Source organism: Aphelocoma coerulescens, chromosome 8 (assembly GCF_041296385.1).
Source record: "Aphelocoma coerulescens isolate FSJ_1873_10779 chromosome 8, UR_Acoe_1.0, whole genome shotgun sequence".
Lineage (NCBI taxonomy): Eukaryota > Metazoa > Chordata > Aves > Passeriformes > Corvidae > Aphelocoma > Aphelocoma coerulescens.
This window is the reverse complement of record NC_091022.1, coordinates 24921150-24941605: the sequence shown is the minus strand read 5'-3', so window position 1 is coordinate 24941605 and position 20456 is coordinate 24921150. Positions and strand designations below refer to the sequence as shown.

The following is a 20456-nucleotide window of genomic DNA, read 5'->3' as shown; positions in this document are numbered from 1 at the left end:
AGGATCATTAATGACTCTGTACAAAGATCTTTTGTCTATTAAAAAACAATCCTTTAAGTATACAGAATCCAGATCTTTTCCTTAAGTCATGCTTGAAGACGACACAGAGATGAAGAGCTTCCTATAGCTATAAACTCAGAAGACAGATGAAAGTTCAATCACAGACACTGAATCTTTTTGACATTTAAACATTTCCACTCCAAAACACATGACAAGCCTTCAAACAACCATGTTGTTCTGTTTTTACAAGGACACCAATTAGCCTGTGTTGTTTAGATTGGTAATACTTGCAATGTATAAACGTTCTTAGCACATGGCAAGTGAAAACAAATAACTTCCATCAGATATGCATTTTCCATGTCAAAAGGATGAAGGAAAATTAAGTGGCATTTCTGTAATAGGCTGGCTCTAGACTTTTTTTCCCAGAATCTAGAGAAACATTCAAAGGCAGAAGCAGAAATTTACATACAGACCCAAAAATAATTCTGCAGAGAGTACTTTCTCCCAGTGAGTAGTGTTGCTGTAGCTATGATGGTCTGAAAATAGAGGCACAAGGTTTCTAAACAATAATCTTTTCCTGGATCAGCTGATACAGCTAAAGAAAACAAGCTTTGGGCACACTGAGTTTTCTAAATTCTGTTCACAGGAAGGGCGCCTTTCCTTGTGCAGCCTTGATGCCAACTCTTGTACCTCTCCAATCACCAAAGTTTTCCAACAGTTTTCTCCTGCTTTTCTGTGCTACCAACTACCCAAGCACTCCTGAGAGGGTGGCTTAGAGGTTCAGGAAATGTGGATCCAATTCTCTTTTGCCACAAGCTGCTTGTAGGACTTTAGGAAAGCTACATGACATCTCTCCATCTCTACACTCATTTTCCCATCACGTATAAAGCAGACTAAGTGCCCTTTCACCCTGCTAGATAAGGGGGAACTGAGAGGCAGCAGTGCAAAAAAAGCAGATAACCACCAGTGCAGGCTGGTTTTACTTCAGGAAAAGACCAGCATCACTGGATTTTTAAGGCAATAGATATATCAGAAACTTCTATGAAAGGGCAGCTAAACAGCCATGGTATAACTAAGGAGTCTGATAGCCAGAGAAACCTGTACAGGTCATTTTTAAACACCCCGTTTTCTGAGCACAAGATATGGGTTTCATTTCAGGAAAGTGTGTTTTGCTACAGAACAGTTTCAAAGACGGATGCAGAGAGTTGTTTGTCCAGTGTTCTTAATCCAAACAAACAGTTGCATACTCTTACCTTCAACACAAGTCTCTCATCTTAAGGTTCTGGCCAAGAAAAATATTTTCCTAGCTAGTTTGTTATGAAAATGTTTGAATAAAAGAAGCAACATCAATAACTTATGTAAAAACTTCAACCTCTAATCAGCTGAGCTTTAATAAGGTTTGAGATAACAGCACATGCGTTTTGCCAAGAATATAAAATAATCATAAAATATTATAATTGATGCACTGTTCTGGTTTATTACATCTCACAAACTAGATAGTTGAATACATGGAAGAAAACATTTTGGACCTCATGTTAGCATATTGTAATAATTAATAGCCATTATCTGGATTTGGAGAATTTCAGTGTGAGGTTTTGTTTGTTGGGGTTTTGGCGGGGGAGGGGATTTATTATTTTTACAGCCTGTACAAATTTGGCCAAAGACTCAAATATCTCTGAAATTAAATGAACTATTTATGACACAAAAGATCTGGCCCATAGAGTTTTGAAAACAGAGATGATAAAGCTTCAGTCCAGCTCAAACTCTCAAAATAGAGAGTAAGAAAAGGGGGGAAAAAAAGGCACCAAACTGCAAATAAACCCTTGACAATAAGTTACACCGAATTGTTTCCTTTTTGGAAGGTAGTGAGCTGCAAATAATTGCTAATAAAAGGTTCACTGTGTTTGGTGAATACAAATCTTTATTTAGTGGCTGCAGAGCAAGTCTTTTTCTTGCTCTCTTGACAGTTTAACTACATGCCAACAATATTTGCTTAAAGTCTTTGGCTCCATTAATCTCAAACCCTGCTACACAGACTGCCAGAGCTGATGACAAACCCCAGTTAGCATGGATCATCTACTTGCCCATGACAGTATTTTTCCCATGACATTAAAAGGATGTTTTTTCCCCAAAGAGGGCACAAGTCTACTGAATCTCAAGAAGGTTTGAAAGGATAAGTCTATGGCTTAAGGTGACGAATAAAGATAGCTGGGGACTACATGGTAACAAGGAGGAGGAAGAATACCCTTGCACTCTAATTGGCTTTTTTGTTTGCTCACAGTTGCTTCTAATATGGACAAATCTCCATAAGAAAACACAAAATTAGCACCTGTTAGGACAACCTAACCTTCAGGGAGAAAAGCAAACATCCTTGGGTTGTCAAGATTTTGAAACAAAGGTTACAAAGGAGGGGATTTTTTTTCTGGATGGTTTTAACCCCTTCTGGCAACACAGTGCAGCTCATTAACAGAGGTCCAGAACTGATTGTTAGCCACCCTCTCCTGAAATATGGTAGCTGAATCAGTGCCATAAAATGTGGGACTAATTGACACTGTCATTATACCCTGAGCATCAGATGGGGAAAGCCTGTGCATGTTAAACATGATCAAGGGAAACTGAGGCATGGTAAGAAAAATAGTTGCTTATCCTCTGCCCCTCGTGACTGACAGAATTAAGATGGAGCATTCACCAGTTGCCTCTGAGTCCTACAGCTTAGAGACAACAGATTAAAAGCACCACTCCTTTAATTTTCTTTTTTTTTTTAAGGCTGCCCTCACTAAAATGGCTGGTGGGAAGCAAATGGGGCTGGTTCATCAATCTCTGGGCAGCCAGAGTTAGGAAATAGAAACACAATTCTAAAAGATGCCTTGTCGTTCAAAGTAACCCTGCCATTCAAATCCTTGTGCTACCCACGGCAGCAGAGCTCACTTCCCAGGTCCCACCCCTTCAGCTGTCAGCCTGGTCTGGAAGGTCCCACTTATCACGGATAGACATTCCTACATCCAGTGTGGATTTACATGTGCCTGTAACAGCTTCTGTTGTTCCTGAGCCCACAGCGGCCTTTCTCTGTGCTCTCTCAGACACCCAGACTCCCATGGAATTTATTCCATGGCTACGTTCTCCTTGCAGGCCGTGTTGGGAAGAGGGAGGCAGGTACTAGCAATGCCCTTCCTCCAGCCCAGCCCTGCAACCACCTGGAAGCCGACTGCTCTTCCCTCCCCCGTGCAGACAGGTTTCATTAGAAGGTGCAAGGATGCTTTGCACCCACGCACTCTGCCGAGTAGCACAGAGGCCAGCTGCCTCTCCAGACAGGAATAGCACCCGGCTATGACTTCTCATTCTCTTCTTACTCGAGAAACAGCTTCTCAGAGCCAGAAAATTTAAAGCAAACCCAGCAATTAAAAATCAGCTCTGTGTCATTACTCCTGACTCATCAACAGGTGTTTTGGCCAAAACCACTGCTGTCTTAACCCAGTAGCCAAGTCACCTGTCGAAGAAGCCTGTTCCCACAGGCAGGTGCCCAAGTGCTGAGCATGGAGGGAAATATAAAAGGTCTGATGGAAAAGCTCAGGGAAAAAAGAAAAAAAAAAAAAAAAACACACAAAAGAACCCCAGAAGTACTTCCAAGTGAAATCCATGGTATTCAGCCCCAGCTCTGGACAATGCAAGCAGGGTATGTATTATGCATACCTGGCTAACAATAGCAGCACCTCCCTCACCCTGCCCTGGCTCATCCTTACAGATAATGACTTGGTTAAGCTAAGGACTTCAGTGGAACTATTCATACAGAAAAGCATAAAGCCTGCACAGAACTCCACAGGATGATGACCTCAGGGAGTAAATTGAACTAAAGTGATTGTAAATGAGCTAACATCTTTCACTTAACACTGTCTCCTGTTACTCTCCAACAGAGGTACCAACCTTTCTCTCAGTGGAATCTTCCACTTCTCCGTCAAAACCACAAGCATCTCCCAATTTTTCTACACTTTAACCCCAGAGAGGTTCACACTGTAGCTAACAGCCTCCAAGAGGACTGTAATAAAAACTGAGTGAGTCTTCGTTCTGATTGCAGATTAAAGGGAACAATCTGCAGTACAAATGTAAAGTAGCTTCCCCCTGTTTTCTTTCTTCCCCCCCTTTTTGAATAATCGGTATCTGCATGTGAAGGTTCAATGTCACCAAACATGAGGCTTGTGTACAAAAGCACAAGATCCTTGACTAAAGCATAGCATACTTAACAGCTCAAAAGCAATTGTTGTAAAACTTGATGGAATTGTGCCTGGCAATCATTTTATTGTCATTTGTACAGGGAAGCTTCAGCATTTTTCTGGGCCTTTTTTTTTTTCTTTTTTTTTTTTTTTTACCTTGGGGAAGTGGTGGATGTTTGACGAAGAAACTCGATCTCGGGAGTTCACGGCCATATTTGCTGTTTTCTCCAGAATGTACATATTTTATATAAAATACAACCCCAGGTGTTCAGAAGAGAAACACTTTCCATTTATTCAGGTAAGAACATAGCCCAAGGTCATATAAAAGCCTGTCACTGAAGTTTGCACTGAGATGCAATAAATAAAGGTCCAGCGTTGACACAGCACTGAATATTTCTGTGCTCTGTACGAGCTTTCCCTGCAGAAGAAAGTGGCACAGAGAAGGGTCAGTACCTGCTGCAGCACCACACACAAAACGTTCCTGTTTGGGTAATGTTCTCCAGCAGCAACAACCATCAAGGAAACACCTCCCCAGCCTAGGACACGTGCATTGCCCTGCCTGAGGCATAAACAAGCGGGTCGAGGAAGTTGGCTGCAGCTCTGCAGGCCCATGGAAAAAGGAGACCTAGGAAAGCAGGGTTTTGCTTTCCAGATGGAGTCGAGCACATCTGGGGATGCAGCACCTCTCAGCAGAGGGCTTTTTCCTGAGTCCGTGTGACAGAAGTGACACCCTGGAAAGCAGGCTGCACTCATCCTCTTGCCTCTGCTGCATATGCTCACGAGCATATGGCAATTTTAAATAGGGTTATTGGGGTTTTTTTCAATGCTGAGATCCTTCTCTGGACACCAGCTGTTTATGCACGTCAGGGTTTAAAAACACTATTTCTGGCATTGGGAGCAAAACCACACTCATGTGTTTCTTTGCCTTGGATGGAAGAACATATACACACAGGTGAGCAGCTAAAGTAAGCAGATTAAAATATCTGAAGTCGTGTCACTAGAAAGCATTTCTATCTGCCAGGCAGTGATTGCAAGCTGGGACTGCCACATCTCCAGGCTGTCCTTTATACACTCCTTTTTTCTCCCTAGAAAGGATGATGTGGACCCAACACCACATCAGAAACCTCTGAACATCCTGCAGCCTGAGGAGATAAGCGAATTTTTCCTCTCCAGTGCATAGACCCTAATCAATATGATCTGTGTGCACATGGTCCACATACCATAAATCCTGGGGGGCTCAAGACATCCAGTCCCTTTCTCCATCAATGTCCCTCTCTTATATCTCCTCCTCACCCCAAGCCCTCTCATGGTTAAATTTAAACAACAACAAAAAAAAAGTATTGAGAGATCCTAAATTTCTGTGGCTGTCCATGGGAATAGTGATCCCTCAAGTCCAGTACTACATTCAGTTTCCCATCTCCCTACACCCCTGTGGCCTCTCCCAGAGTGGCAAATAACTCCCCAGACTGGAAGGGCTCCAATGACAGCATGGAGTGAGCATGTGCATATGGACACACATATACACACATTTTTATATATAGGCACACACATAAATACATTAAAATCCCCAAGACTTTGGGGAGAAGGAGGAAGAGGGAAATCCCTCCTTTCATCTGCATCTAAATGGGAAGACCTGGTTTGCACTGGAAGTGAGATTTCAGAAACGTAAGGAATGAATGGCCTGCTTTGTCTCCACAGCTTTGATATATCAGTTCCTTCAGTGACAGACTTGTTAATCTTTCCAATGTTGCTTTTTCAAAAAAGACAAACACGGTGGATAAATGCGAAGGGCCAACCACATCCCCTCCCATAGGAAGTCTCGCCACATGGGCAATTCTTCCAAGTAAAGAAAACAGCCCACTTTATTTACAGGGTAAATCATTTTGACTTATCTTGCAGGGGTTTGCTCATAGCAAACTGACAGTTTCCCCCTGTTGCACAGTAAATGGCTGACGGGGAAAATGTTTTCCTTCCCACCATGTAGAAACAACCAGCCAGAAGGGGAGGAGGGGTCGAGGACTTCATTTTTCTAATACTCCATTAATGTTCTCCTTGCTGACAATCACTGCAAAGGCCTGAACTCACCACTCCAGGCAGCTCAAGCAAGAAACCTGAATCTCTACAGGGATTTTGAGCTAAGTACATTGACTCAAGTTAGAACTTTTGGTCTTAAAGGGTAAGTTAACCATTAAAATGATTTTCAAGTAAGTACCATTACTGTAGGAAAAAGAAATAAAATAACAACAACCTAAACTCACTTCTTTTTTCTTCTGTTTAAATCCTTGCTCAAAAAAAAAAATTACATCTTTGTTACCTAAAATAACAGGACAGCAGGGGTAGAAACTTTGTAAAGGCATGATATTCCCAAGAAGATTATTAATTTCTTTTTCTTTCATACACAAATAAATATACTTCTTTTAATTGTGATCCACTGATCCATTAGTTGGGGATTTTTTTACATGTACAGCCAAAATACAAAACAAAATCTGGATATAATACAAACTGCTATTTTCTTAAGGATAAGTTTTCAGCTCAGGGATGTGACAAGGCCCAATCTTTCTTCTCTGGAAGTCAGAGAGATCTCAAGACATCATCCTGAGGAAGTCATCCCACTTCTCCAGCTCTGACCCAGGTTACAGCAGTTGTTATCCTGATTTTTTCAGTCCGGCCAACCCTACAAGCACATTTTCCTTGGGCCATCTCATAAAACAAAACACCAGTGTTCAAAAGACTGAAATCCTGCAGGAGTTTTGGATTTCTTACGGTGTCAGGTGAGCACCAAGAGCAACTCCAGCGGACGATAAAAGCGCAGCAGGGAGTGCGTTTGCAGAAGGTCTGCTCGTCACAAGAGGGAAGGACAGGATGAGTTAGGCAGCTCAGAGCAATGCTTAGGTAGGTCTGCTTTGGGCTGGAAAGAGAAGAGCATTTCTGCCACCACACTTCCACAGGATTTGTAAACAATTCCATTCAGCCAAATTGAATGAACGGCAAGTGCAAAAGTCAGCCTTGCCAATTTCAGCAGGGATTGCAACAGGATGCAACTATCTTCTGAAGTGTTTTCCACAATAGCAAGCTAAATAAACCATCCAGGATGCCAGTCACCACTCAAATAACACGGAGAAATCCACCAAGACTGTTAAATGCACTACACACACAGACAAAGAGAGCAAGAGCAGCATTTTGCAACCCTAATACAGCAGGTTAAGAGGTGTTCACGTTTCACGTCCCCAATAATATCTTATTTAGGAGAGACATCAATCAAGGCTAGACCTCAGGCAAAATCCATGTAATTGCAATGATTTATACCTTTTGACACTCTGGCCTGCTGACACTGGGAAGACAAGGTGCATCAGAGTGTGCTGCAAATATCCACTAACACATTTCTCTGTGTTTTGGGGTTTAGAAATATGAAAACATATGTTCTGATTTATAAACTGCAGGTCAAACATGCAGGTGTTAATGGCTTTTTCCCTGAGATTTTCAGCTCCAGCCAGACCTGTGTATGAGCAACCAATTAAGAAATAGAAAATAGCACAGCCATAATGGTGTTCCCATCATCTCATAGGAACCAAATAGCACAGCAAAATTAGAAACACAGACCTTTCCACCAGGACTCAACCTCCAGGTAAGAAAACAACTTGGGATCCTGCACAAATCCAACAAATGCTTCTGCTTTGACCTTAAATGCCATGATTTAAAGTAATAATAAATATTTTAAAGACCTTTCCAATTTAAATGGCTGAAAGTTGAAAGTTTTCACTAGTAGAGTTAGTTGAATGATTAAAAGTAACTATAACCCTGCTGCTACTAATGAAGGCTGCACAAAGGTTCATATTGCCTAATAGGTACATTTTTTCCTTGATTTTTTTTTTTTCCCTCCTTTGTTCTAATATTCCCTTTGGGTCCCATCTGCACAGGTAGATTTATGATGTTGAGGATTATCCTGAAATATGGGCTCTATCTACAGTGGGCTAAAAGCCCAGGCAGGCAAATGCAGGCTGATCATAGGATCTGGTACAGTTCAGTTGTCTCCATGCCTGGTTATGGGCACTGTGACAGCCAAGGACAGGATGGGTTAGGACTTTCTCACTCCTTACTCATCCAGTCTACAACAAAAGGGGCATTGCACGAGAAGGTCAGCCCAGGGCCAGGATTCATACTCTGATTTTCACCCATAAAACACAGCAAGGAGCACTGTAGGTGCTTTCTTAGCCGTGGCCAGAAAGCAGCAGTACCCAAGGGCAGCTCAATCTCCCCATTCCCTCAGGCCAGTTAATTTTGGAGGACAGAGTTGTTGAAAAACCCCTCTAGAGGGTTTTTCTTTTCCTGGGGAGTAAAGCCAAACTATTCCAACTGAGATGCCAAAGCAAAATGCCTACACTGGGAAAATTCAGGCTTTTGGGCCTGAGTCACGGTGTGTGACACAAACTCCTGTGCCTGAAAGATCATGACTTCTGCATTTAACACATCCACACTCTAGATGGGATCTCTGGCATCCCTGAGGTTACATGTCAGCCTGCAGCTGCTTCAGGACAGCACTGCCCCACAGCACAACAGACAACACAGCCCTGGCAAAGGTGCAAAAGGACCATAGACCATGGATGTGTTTTCTGGAAAGGGTAAATGGAGATTGCCTGGTCCCATCTCCCCCTTGCACCAGGATTATTGCCAGCACCAGGGCAGGTATTGAAAGCCTTCAGGTGTGGGGATCCTACAGCCTTCCTGGTACCTGCTCCAGCACTGCACCACTCCCTGAATGAAGCATCTTGCCTTAACATGCAGCATTGTTAAGAAAAGACCAATGCATCCAGATGTGCAAAGTACAGATGAGAATCTAAAAATCAGCCTAGTTTTTCTTTGCAACAGGTGGCTCACATCATATAAACACACACACCACTCTGATACTTAGTGGTGTTTTGATGTTTTTTTAAGGCTGGTTGGTTTTTTGGTTTATACAGAAACACTACCCAAAGCTGTCTGAAAAAAACTCCATACACCATTTTTCCTCTTTTAAAGACTCTTTTCCCCATCAGGTAACATAACTTATAATTAAGCCAAAGATTTGTGAAGATGACAAGTCAACATTTCCTTGAGACCACAGAACTGTTGAAAATTATTTTTTTAATGGGGATTCAAAGTGGTTTTGTGTCATTAAATCAATATATAAATCAGCTACAAATTTTTTTAAAAAATTAACTGGCTAAATATTCCCCAACAAGTCTAGCTTTTAGCAACAGCAACAGAAGACTGCCATTTTCAATCTCAGGAAAATGTAATATATGTGCTAGAAGCTGCAACCAAAGAAAGCTAAAGAACATCCTTTAAAAACATTCCAAACATCTTTCTTTTTCATGCCATGAGAGATGATTTTTTTTTCTATTTCTTGTTAGGCACTTTGCTATTTTGCTTATAATTCCTCAGGGACTGGTGACCTCATGAAGAAAAACAACCAGGACAGAATTAGCCTTTATTTATATATTAATAGTTTTACCTCCAACAGTGGAAGATACAATTTTGAGTTAAAAATCATAATTTGTGAGTGTTTGGATAGCAGCGCTCCCGCAAAGTTGTGGTAGTAGGAATTGCTGGGGAAGGCTGAATTGTGGTTGCCAATCGCTGCATTTATTAATGATTGGATTTGAAAATTAAGTGTCTCCTCCAAAACTGACGAAAGCCAGGAAGATCCTTTACATTCCCTGGATTTTATATCAAACCTTAAACATAGAGTAGAGTCATAGCACAGTGGGGGGCACTTGACAGGGAATGCAAGACCGTAAATCTCTTCCAACGCAAGCTCCCTCAATAGCGTTAGTAAATGGGCTGGTGCTGGAGGTTTCAGGGAGAAGAGGGTGACAAAAGCTCCCCTCCCCACCCCTGCCAGCCCCCCAGCCAGGGCCAGTTTAGAGGGTGACTGATGCTTGTCCTTACCCTGCCCAGAGAGAGGTCTGGTCCCTCTGCCTCCCTCCCTTCCCAAAACACCCTTGGTGGGGCTGCGAGCAGGAGCTCCCACCCCGAGGGCTGGCGAGGCGGTGAAAAATGATACGAACCGAATGGCAAAATCAATATTTGGTCAGGCTGAGGGGGGACTATCGATTCTTTTCTCATGATATCCATGTCTCCTGCACTTCCTGCCTCTCCAGGGCACTGGAAACCCAAGTCCCTCCTAAACCAAGGGTGGCCAGGCTTTGACTCTGTAACATCTGTACCTCACAAGAAGTTCACGTGTGGTCTCCCGGGCCGATGCTCATCCGCTTGAGTGGCAGCAGGGACATGCTGGCATGAGGGCTACTGGGTAAGCCAGGAGGAAGCAGGACAGCAGGAGATGCTGAGGGCAGTGACACTGGGCCAGTGCAGGGGAGCACCACGTGAATATGCTGCCAGCTTCTACCTCTGCCCTCTCCCTCACAGCCACGTGGCTACATCAAGGTTTTAACCTCTAACTTTTCATTCAACTCCTCATATCTGTTTTCTCTAGGCTTGCTTGCTCTCCCCTTTGCCCTGTCCCAAAAGTCTTTTGCCCTGGGCAGAGACAGCCATGGGGCTCACACAACTAGGAGATCCAGGAATGGTTGCCAATCCTCATATCAAGGAACAGTGCCTGGGTACATCCAAATTCAATGCCTGCATCCAGATTTCCACACACTATAGGAACCTAGGGATGAACAGCAGAATTCATCATGGCTAAATGCAAGCACAGCCAAGACCTAAGGTTGTTCTCCTAAGAAACTTCCTCCCAGTTTCCCCACCATTGAGGGCCTTCTCACATGGACAACAACCAGCACCGGGGACAATGGACCAAGAAGGAAATAAAGTGACGCTGCTGTGTCACTGACCACACTCAGGTTAGCATCTCAGAAAATGGCAGTTCTTTCCCAGAAACAATACTATTTAAAGGTCTTTTTTTCCTTTGGGAAAGCTGGGGTCTCCCTAAAAGTTACTTTATACAGAGAAGTCTGCCAAACTGCGCTGCTTGGTGTTTCTATTTGTTGAGTTGCAATGGTTTTGAATGACTCTGGAAAGCACCCAGCGATACAAGGATGAGAAGAGCATGGGAAAGGTTTCCTTCTCTTTCCTAAAAACATTTTCCTCCCAGGTTTAAAAGCAATACTGCTCACAGCAGAGAGGCTACTCTTAGCCAAGGCTTAGAGAAACCTGCCAGGTGCCTTGAACTCCAGGATGCAGAGTGACCAGTGAAGCTTTTGACTTCTTGCCTGGGCAAGAAGCCATTTTCTCTGGAGCAAGAGTGAGGTGGTGAAACAACTCTCCATGAATACCTGTCCAACATCCATAAACTCAACCCACGCTGCTCAACAGCCATGCAGACACATTGCAACAGCCAAACACCACAGCACAAGTTGTCTGCTCCAGGGAGTGCAGAGGAAGGATTCTCACATCACCAAGTTCACCCAGAGTTTGGTCCCACAAGAAAGCCAAGCTTCCTCAGTCATCTGCCTGTCATACATATGGAGTCCTGGTCTGGTTTGAACGGGGAGCATGGAATCCTGCTCTTCCACACAGTCTAGATACAGGCTGAAGCAGCCTGGCCAGAGCTGGCTTTTGCCTCACACAGTCTCCAAAGGCATTCCCAGGTTTTGTGGAGCCCTGGCCTCTCTCACTGTTCTGCCCTCAGCCAGGACAGTCTGATAGAGGTGGCCAAACTCAGTCCTGCTAAGGCACTAGAGAAAAGTGTGGGAAAGGCAAGGATATCACGTCAGTCAAAACTGTACATTAAGGGAAACAAGCCCAGCAACAAGACACTCACCCAGGAAAAGCTCAACCACATTGGGACCAGGGTTAGGCAGGTTGCTGGGAGCACCAGGTGGTGGCACTCAGTTGCTGTGGTGCCAGGGACAACAGACAGACACAGCTCTGCCTCCCAAAGCCTTCCCACAGATGAAATCAGATCAGCAGGCACCTGAAGGAGAGCAGCTCCCAACACTGCTTGCAGGAACACAAACAAACCACGGCTGCGAGTGTCCTTTGTGGGTTGCATCTGGCAAAAATTGCCTTGCAAGGGCTTGGGAGAGTCCATAGAGAAAGCACTCAGCCCTCAAAAAGACAAATATACAACAGAGCTGGCTAGGTGGTGGCTGCCCTTACTAAACTCCATGGAAAAACACAACTTGTGCAAACCGAATTCCCTCGCTAACCTCTTCCCCTTGTTGAAATATTAAACAAAAATAACTTCTCTTTTTATCTTTGAGCCAGCGGGACAAATTCATCATTAAAGGAACTTCACTGAAGTCAACAGGGATATATCTGAGATGAAGAAATGAATTTGACCTATAGCTTTTCATGTCCTTATGTTCTAACTAATAACTAAATTGCACAGACTCCTAATCAACGGGATCAGAGAACCTGGCCAAAGCAGTTTGCTTTTTTCCCCCCCAGCATCGCTATCTGTACTTTTATATTATTTTTCCTGTAAGTAACTTTTGAAAACAGGTATTTTCAGCCAATTTAATCACATAACTTTTGTTCATGAGTATGCTGTCAAAATCTGAACATAAAGATTTCATAGAATATTTGCTCCTAACGCAGAAAATAAGCAAACAAGAAATATTCTATTTAAAATTTTACCAATGGCCACTAAAAAAGGGGGTTTTTTTGGGTGTTTCAAGCACACACATTTGTTAAAATTACTCCAGCCACAGGATGCCTAGTCTGATCCAAGGATCTCCCTGGAAGATGCATGGAATGAAGCAAAACAAAGCTGTGGCTACACAAGGAGATCCAAAACTCCGTGTCTCGGCACACTGACAACTCTTTCCATGGAGCTGGGGCACACAATACTTGCCAGGCAGAATACGAAGGATTCAGAGAAAGGAAGAGCTGCCGGCAGAGGAGCAGGAAGATGATGAAATATAGAAGCTACCAAAGCCTGTGTTAGGCAGAAGATGCATTTTGTGTCTCGTGTTATATTGGCTGCCAGTCGATTACAGTGCAGCCTGTATAAACACGTCATGCGTGCTCTGACAGGGAGTCGGGGTGAAGCAGGGTGTCAGGGTAAAACAGAGGATAATAAAATCACTTTAGATTTATTTCTCTAAATTGGAAACTTCATGCTTACACCTGACTAAATCATCAGCCTGAAACTCTAGCTCGACTCCCACAGAAAAAGTATGAAACCTTATCCCATCTTTGTTTAACAAAGGCCAATCAAGCTCGCCTAATGAATTCTGCAGATGTGGGCGACGGGACCCGTTTGGCCATTTTAATTCTGTGGGGCTTCCTCAGAACTGTCTTTAACATACCCATCTTGCTCTTCAAGCAGCTGAAGAGCTCTCAGCATCTCAAAGCCTGGCTGCCCCACGGCAGCCCACGGGCAGAGCAGACCCAAGAGTGCTACTGGACATTAGCCACAGCATTTATGCATCCTGACAAATATTAAGGAAAGAATCACAGGTGACTGGTGTGATGGCAGCGTTCCCCCTGCTCCTGCCCAGCTTGGCAAGAGCAGGGCACCAGCACCTCCACCTTCTTCCCACCACCAGTGAATCCCCTCGCTCACAAAGTGCAAAAGGACCTTTTTTTTTTTTTAAAAAAAAAAAAAGTCTAGCATAAGGAGCTGGTTAAAAAACAATAAATCAGTGGTGAAATGTGGATAACAACCTTCTCTGTAAAATCAACATGGATTGTGTTCCTGCAGAGAGCTGTCTGACAGGCCGGTTGAAGCCTGACTGCTTGCAGCCAGATTTTTTTTCCCCTTTTATTTTTTTTAATTTTTTTTTATTTTATTTTACAGGCTGGAGGAGTATCTTGGATCAGGGGGAGGCAAGGAGGTCTCTTCCTTTTGTACATGGTTCTGCTGTGTTAGAAAATCAATAAGCAAGGTCCTGACCTCAGCATAACTTCAGACATCACTCATGACTCCTTTGAATCTCTTCCCCCACAAAAACCCAATTTTCTTTTTAATCGTGCACACCAGAGGGAGTGCTGGCAGGGAGGGGATATCTTGCCTCAAGATGTGGGCAAAACCCATTTGCACCCATCTTTCCTGACAGGTAGAAATCAAATTAGAAGAGGAACGCAGCCGGGGAGGGCAAGGGGAACGGGGTTAGCTGAGGTAGAGCACAGCCCAGCAGGAAATGCCAAAAAAGAAACCATATGGAGCGTGGAGGTGCTATGGATTAATATGAGAATTCCCACTTCGAGTTTTTGGTTGGTTTTTTTTTTTTCCAGAGGGAAGGGAATAAAAACTGAAATGCACATTATTTTCCTCCCTTCTTGTTTTAGCACTGGGCTATTTTCTGTTAAATTTCCTTTTTAAAAGATAAAACAAAACAAAACAAGATTTGCCACACATTTTCCCTCCAGCCAAGTCCTCAGGCTGGCTAAATTGGGTGATTAAAATATAGGAAGGCCTCCAGATTCCCCTCAGGACTGTTTTTAATATCTGTAAAACTGCCACTTTGTCTTGCCAAGGTAAACACCATCGCATGCAGTTCAAAGGTGAGCAAGCCTAAATGTTTCCCTTCTCCTGAAAGGAATCTGCCTTGGGACCCTGCGGGCCATGCCGGAGGGGGACGCGGCCGGGCCCGGACCACGGTGTGGTGGCCAGAGAGGCATCTGTGTACACAAGGCTAACTTCTCCCACACAAATACTAAAAATTTCTCATTAAAAATTATTGCTGTGTCAACATGTGAGGCCGCTCAGCCCCCAAATCTGGAAAAGACGTTCTGTTTTTTTTCTTGCCTTCGCTGGGAAAGCGGCAGCAATAGTGGCAAGGGAGGGGGGAGAGAGATGGGATGTGAGACTGGAGTCATCTGCTGCTGACTTTGGATCTCTTCTTTCTCCCTTGTCACTCAAGTTGGGATTTCCAACTGTTCCACTTCATCTATTTTAGTTACTTGCTACCCAGGTTTTTTCCCCCCCCCTCTCCTCATTCGCTCCCTATTGCAGAGCTTTATATTTCCCTCACATGGCTGGGCTGGCTGCTTGGTGTTACTTTAAATGGAAATGCAATTTTAAGCCATCTCTTTTGTCGTGGCGACTGCAGTGCCTTCAGAGCAAAAGGTTTGCTGTTATCTAGACCCATCTACACAGATGCAGCCGTAAATCTGAACGTGCTCTACCCATGCCTGATCCCTTTCATGGGTGGCCAGGAATTCCTAGCAAAACAGCACAAGCACCAAATATTTGATCCAGTGAGACAAAATTCGCAAAGCCCCCCATCAATTCAAACTCTTAATTCTGCCCTATGACATTGGGCAATTTGCCCCAACACACCAAAATAAAAACTTTTAAATGTGCTCTGTTACCAAGTGAAGTGAAGGGAAGTTACCCCAGGGAATGAAAATATGGGATGGGGTGGGGCAGAGAAGGGAGGGCAGGGAGCCAGTTGTGTACTGTAAAACCAAGCAGCCGCCTCTGCAAGGCATCCATCTGCAGGGAGGGCTGGTGGTGGGCGGGTGGCCAGCACACCCCAGCCCTGCAAGGGCTCCTGAATCACTGCTCTCCAACGCCATGGCACGATGCACACGCGTTTGTGCCGAGACAACATGAAATACAGCGAGGCGTAATTAACCTGATGTAATGCTATATATCAATAAGTTAAAAAACCAACAACTTGCTTTGAGGTCAGGCACCCACACACGCAATTCAAACAGTGGAGACCTAATCCAAATTTATTGGAGTTTGTAACAGCTGGACTTATGCCTCTAATACCTTTTAAGTGCCTCTTTTAACAGTGAGCCGAGTGTGTCTTTTATTAAGGTGGAGTTGAAAGTATGTTAAGTTCATAAGCATGAAAATAGCCATTTAGTTCTCTCAGAGATTAATTCTGCCTTCAGTTTGCTCTCACTGAACCCCATTAATGTCTGGGATTTGGTGTTTAGTGTCCCATTTGCATAATCTGTTTATTACAGGGCCTCAATAATGTGAAAGTATTAAAATATTTCTTTCCCAAAATACAGAGGTATTAATCTTTGAATCCTCCTAGTGTCCTTAATTTGCCATCAAATCCCACAACAGAAACAAGTGTGCTTTCTAATCAGCAATCTTTTCTCGCTTATAGGCCCTGATCCAACAAGCTTTTAAGCAAACAATTTACTTTAAGCAAGGAGTAGTCGTATTGGAACCAATGGAACAGCTCGTGTGCTGTGATGGATTGGGGCCATAGAAAATTGCCTTGATGAAAATGTCAATGCTCCCAAGAGCTCGTGAAAATATATTTTTATTATAAACACACAGAGGAACTGTTTTGATCTGAACATTATGGGGAACAAGCTTTGAACCAATGCTTTTCCACGGTCAGACCTAAACAGAAACTGAATACCACCAGGTTGGATGACAGTTTAAAAAGGCAGCCCAGAGCCAGATTGATGTTTGTATATAATGAAATTCAGTATTGATGTGATATGGACACTGTCCAGCCTCCACAACTTGTTAGGGTGACGTACACAGAATGTGGAGAAGATAAAAATCAAAGGAACACAAGGAAAATAAGTCTCAACACTAAGAGGAAACATTGTTCTGAGGAGCTGTTTTGCTGCAAATGTTTTGAAGGTAATCCACAGCCAAATGTAAAACACAGAAGTGAGTACGATGTCTAAGCACCATGCACAAGATATCCATCATGTTTCATTTTAAGTCAAAAAACCAAAGCTGGGCCATTCCCCACACATGCATTGAAAACTGGAGATGAGTTCAGAGAGCCCTCAAACCATCACTTTGTGTCCACACCCATCAATGCCCACGGGCACCGTGTGTCCAACTGGTTTCAGGCAGCCTCTCTACCTCCCTCACCTGCAGGAGATTTTGGATAACACCATTCCATAGCCAGGTACCAGCAAGATACCAGAGCAGATGGTTACATGGCAGCACACGGGCCTGCCAGATAAGAAGGGATAACAGACAGCAGCTAAACCCCAGAGACCAGCACAGAGTCAATCCTCGATTCCTGCTGCAGCAGACAGGGAATCACCCCTGCTCTTTTATGAATATCCTATGTTCATCTGTTTGCTGGATTGCCATTGTGTTGGCTGCTCTACGATCACCAGGGCTTGCTCCCACCAGGAGCCAACGGCACACGGGTCAGAGGGTTGATGGCAGCCCCAGCTGTCCCCATTCACCAGCACCTGATGGACAGCACAGGTGTGCTCCACCCTGGAGGTTCACCTTGCACCACACTCAGCTTGGCAGGAGGGGGAGAGGGCAGGGATCAAGCCAGGAGTAGGAAACTGTGAATGAAAATGCAGGTCCCAAAAGCATAAGGGAGTCAGGGTGGAGCATTTCTGGGAAGGAAAGAAGAGAGCCCTGGCTCAGACACAGCAGGGATCTGTATAAACCAGCCAAAAATGGCTTAAACTAGCCCAGCTTTCCTGCCTTTTTTTTTTTATTATTTTTGATCCTGTTACCTGCAAACTCAGAAAAGATCATCTGCACTGGCACAGCTTCTGATGTTTACCATGCAAAGAGAGGACAAAGCATACAGGACACCAGGGGACAAAATTAACCAGTTTCTCACAGTACTGCAAGAAAAGGGTCACTGCTGAAGAAATCAGGAAAATGGACAGCAGCAGCAGAAGCCTTTACTAGGGCATTTTGGAGACCAAGAACCCTTTAAGAGGTGAGTTAAAATAATAAATATGAAGAGGACAAGACAAGTTCAGTGCCAGACCCATCACTGACTCCACCCCACCATACTGCTAAACTTCCAGCAGGAAGTGTCAACAGAAGAATCACTTTCATCTCGTTTTTCCCAACTTCAGCAAGCAGACCCACACACAGCACTGGGCTGGACACCCTGTGGACTGACCCAGCACAGTGTGTGGTGTATTTGCACCTGGGAGGACAGCAGTCCCCAGTAAAGAGGTCACAGGAACAGGAGGCATAATACCAGCACTGCAGCAGGGAAAGAGGGAAGGGGAATTAATCTGGTAAAAGAAGGGGTGAGGTAGAAGAGGGAGCTATGTCCCATCAGCACCTCCAAACTGGATGCCTTTGAATGTGGAAAATTGCTGGACCGAGGAGAATCAGGCAAAGAGCCAGCAAGGAGCAGGCTATTCACCAGCTTCATGTGCAACAAAGCCACATCCTGACTGCAAATCTTGCAAATCAATTATGCCCACAGGTTGTTGGGTTGCAAAGGCGGGGAAGAGGGAGTTTGTTTTGCTTTTCTTAGTAAACCACAAGACCATTTCCTAGCACATTATCCCAAGAATGACAGGCAGGGCCAGGGCTGCCAGGTGCCCGGGAAGAGGCTGCCAAGTCCCAAGGATCACCATTGCTAATTGGCTCCTCTGAAATGAGCGTGACAGAGAGCCACATTTTCTCACCCACAGGTTTCGGGGTTATATTTAACTGGCTGAGGCAGAATTAAATGTCAGCTTGGCTGGAAGGAGAAAAAACAAAACAAAACAAACAACAACAAACAAAGTGAGAACTTGTCATTAAGCCGGAGGGGAGTCAGTGCTAAGTGCACTGCGGATGGTGCCCACACACAGCCTGGCAGGCACCAGCACAGGCAAGAAGGAACCAAGGGATTTATCCCTTTAAAAGCACAGTTTAAATTCAGGTTGCTTATTTTGATCCATAAGCAACACAATAGGCAAGGGAGAAGGGACACATCTTCCCCCTCTGATTTCTGTCCTGGGTACTCCAACCTCTCAGTTTGATTGCAGCCACAGATTTCCACATCCAGCAACACTGGTGGCAGAAACTTCCAGCACAGAGGATGGGGTGGTGAAAAGAGACAGACTGCTCAAACACATCTGGGGCCACTGGAGGAAGTTCACTTCAGCTGGAGCACAGGTCCCTTTGTGGGTCATGAAAGAGGGTGGAGGAGGAAGGGGAGGGAGCAATGAATCCCCCCCACACACGGCACCTGCTCCAAAACAGCCAGCAGGGCTTCTCTCAGCAACACACACTGTTCACCAGCATGGGAAGGGCAGCTCCAGGCCTCCATCCTCTTGCTCCCTAAACCATGGGTTCAGGCTTCCTTGAGTCATGGTACCAGTCAGAGCAAAACCAAGACCCCATCCCCACAACCTGCTCTTTACACCCCCTGCCTGCTTCTTGCCTGCCTCCAGGCATGCAGGTGTGGGAACAGCCCTTGCCAGAATTCTCAACAGCACCCAGCCCCTTCTCCTCTGGGGGAGGGCAATTCTGGCACATGTCAGGCTTCAAAGTCAGTATTGGGCTCTTTGCCCCACTCAGATACAGCAAAGGGGATATTTGTCCTCTCCTCGATAGGATAATTCAGGACAAGCAAAAAGACAAGGCACATCTAAGGCCTGCTTTGGTTGTTCCTCACTTGCTTTGGCTCAGGAGTGAGAAGAGGACTGACTATATCACCATGTTCACCCTGCACGCCCTTCTCAGGTCAGGTTTATGAAGGCAAGATCAGGACTAAAAAAATGAGTCACAGACCTTCCCAATCATACCAGACAACACAAACTTGATCCCACTCTAAAGGCAACCGAGCTGCGTGCCCTATGCAGTGTCATGGATTGGGAAAGGAAGATCAGGATCATGGGGAATAACGAGGGGAGATCTCGAACTATGGGAGACTGGCTGCTTTGTGTGCATTAACCACTAAGGAAATTTAAGTAGGGGCACAGATATAGCTCTAATTTTGCATTACAAGAAGATCTCTTTTCTTTCCTCTCCTCCACCATAAATTATTGTTTAATCCAGGTGACCTCCTCCTCCTCCCAGTCCCCAAACAAGAGAAAATGACAAATTCTAGGAAAATAGAGCTATAAAATGGAAAGCATCCTTTCAAAACAGTGTTTCACTTTCCAGTCAGAAGTGAAGTATCCTGGACCAAGCTGAGTTTAAAATCATGCTTTTCCAAGTCAAAATGGTCATTGCAAATGAGATAATTGTTTTGAAGCAGTTTAACTTTGTGAAGAGAATGACAGAGTTAAACATTTTGACACTATTACATCAAAACTTCTTCACTGGAAACAGGTTATTTTGACTTTTTAATCTTAACCAGGAACCAGAAATTTCAAAAACCCAACACAATGTTGACACATCCAAATTTCCTTCAGGCTGGCATGTCTATTTTCTAACCACCCCTTCTTAAATGAAGACAGAAATATTAAGCTTCAGCTCATATTTCTCCAGGCTTATTTTCTTTAGCTCCCATCTTTAAAAACTGGAGACCATAAATAGCCTGGGTTTTTTCCTCCAGACTGCAACACAGACTTTTAAACCAAACATTTGCAATCATCACAGCTGTAATAAGTACAGCATTTCTTCAAAGGGATTACATTGGACTGTGGTTTTCAGTATTGCCT

The 20456-nt window shown here is 44.2% G+C and overlaps 1 long non-coding RNA gene across 5 annotated transcripts in view; it reads right to left on the bottom strand.

The window, feature by feature from the left end:
• Positions 1–20456, bottom strand: part of LOC138114190 (uncharacterized) — a 207856-nt gene that overhangs the window by 166240 nt on the left and 21160 nt on the right. The window contains exon 4 of one of the 5 annotated variants that reach the window (XR_011152516.1): positions 7044–7116. The exons of the other annotated variants lie outside the window; for them this stretch is intronic. This is a non-coding gene — a long non-coding RNA (uncharacterized lncRNA). Of the gene's footprint in view, positions 1–7043; positions 7117–20456 lie in introns of those variants that run through there. 5 annotated transcript variants of the gene reach the window in all.